Source organism: Lepus europaeus, chromosome 3 (assembly GCF_033115175.1).
Source record: "Lepus europaeus isolate LE1 chromosome 3, mLepTim1.pri, whole genome shotgun sequence".
Lineage (NCBI taxonomy): Eukaryota > Metazoa > Chordata > Mammalia > Lagomorpha > Leporidae > Lepus > Lepus europaeus.
Genome location: NC_084829.1, coordinates 52,704,937 through 52,706,596, shown reverse-complemented (window position 1 = coordinate 52,706,596; position 1,660 = coordinate 52,704,937).

Here is a 1,660-nt window from a genome sequence, read left to right as displayed (position 1 = left end):
TGTGCGCATGCCTTGGTGAGGCTCAGCCCCGCCAGGCCCAGCCCCGCCAGGCTCAGCCCCGCCCAGGCCCCGCCCCGCCCAGGCCCCGCCCCGCCCAGGCTCAGCCCCGCCAGGCCCAGCCCCGCCAGGCTCAGCCCCGCCCAGGCTCAGCCCCGCCCAGGCCCAGCCCCGCCCAGGCTCAGCCCCGCCCAGGCTCAGGAGCGCCAGAGGAACCCCATCCCAGAAGGCGGCCGGACCGTCTATGCTGACTTCCGCCTGTGCGGGTAACCGGGGAGGGGTGAGGTCGGCTGCCACCTGAGGGACTGGCGTGCCCTCCAAAGGAGTGTGTTTGGGTTTGCCAAGTAGCTCAGCTGGCAAAAGGATTTTTAGCGGTGAAGTTTATCCATCATTGCAAGGAGACTATTGGGGTTTCTTATGAAAAATAATTCAAAACTGTTTAAGGCTGAAATGTAGATCAAGGCAATCAGATGGGGAAAGGTCACAAGTATAAAAGTGCGTTCTTGGTAAGGAAGGTTAAAAAAAGAAGAGAGATTTTTTAAATAGAAAAAGGACATGGTTTGTAAGAACTGTTTTATCCTAATAACTAGCTTAGACTGGAATGGAAAAGAAAGGTTTGAGTAAGTTACAGAAGGTGTGAGGAAGTCACAGGTTATGAAAGGAAGAAATTTTTGGATATAAATGTTATTAGTCTGTTTTTCTTTGACATAGAATTAGAATTTGATCTTCTGTTAAAGTAATGAGGTTTTTGCAATAATAAGACCCCAACCAGAGCTAAAGGAAAGAAAACAAACCCCTGACACTTGGAAAGAGTGGCTGCTCCCAATTATCTGGTAAAGCAGTTGTACGCAGTTATCTTGTCTAGGGAGGAAAGATGTCCTAAGCTCTGCTCTCCAGTCATAAATCTGTCCTATAAATCTGACCCAGGTACCTCCTCTGTAAACATGCCAGACCCCCTGACCTTTGGAAGTGTGGTGGTAAGTCACATAGGCTGCAATTTAGACACGGTGCTGTAAGGGTTAAGGTATGACACTAATGAACCTATAAATATTATAAGACACCTGGACTCAGGGTTCAATTGTCAAAAAACTATTTCCCCCCTGAGCCCGCTGGGTTTAATACACTGCCCCAATCCTCCACTCTTTCCGGTGCCTGTGTGAACAAAGAGAGCCCCCCCCACACACCGGGTTTCTGTGACAGTAAAAGGACTCTGTAAAATGCTCAGATAAGTCCCCGAAGATTCTTACCCCTCTCTGTGAGGTCACTGTACACGTGCCCTGTGTCCCCACAAGGGTCCTGAGACAGATGCTTGTGAAGATCCTGGAAGAAAAACATGAGGCTGTTCTTGGGACATAGGAACTTTTTTTCACTTGCCTAAGTCCTGACAGATCAGAGTCCAGCAGGCATGGATTGTGAAGGTCTCCCAGACACCACCAGTCAGGACTGGCTCGACCTTCTAATGGTTTGGTATGAGAGTTAGGCTGCTTTGAGAGTTGGAGGCAGCAACATTACGGTGGGAATAGACCATTTCATCAAGACCCTCATTCTAAGAGGCAAAGGAGTGGAAACCAGGGGCGAGATAAACTGAGACAGGGGTAGGAGTGGCAATCCTGTCCTGGTGAACAGCAAGGCCATCCTTGTAATGACCACTCAGGGAGGGCTG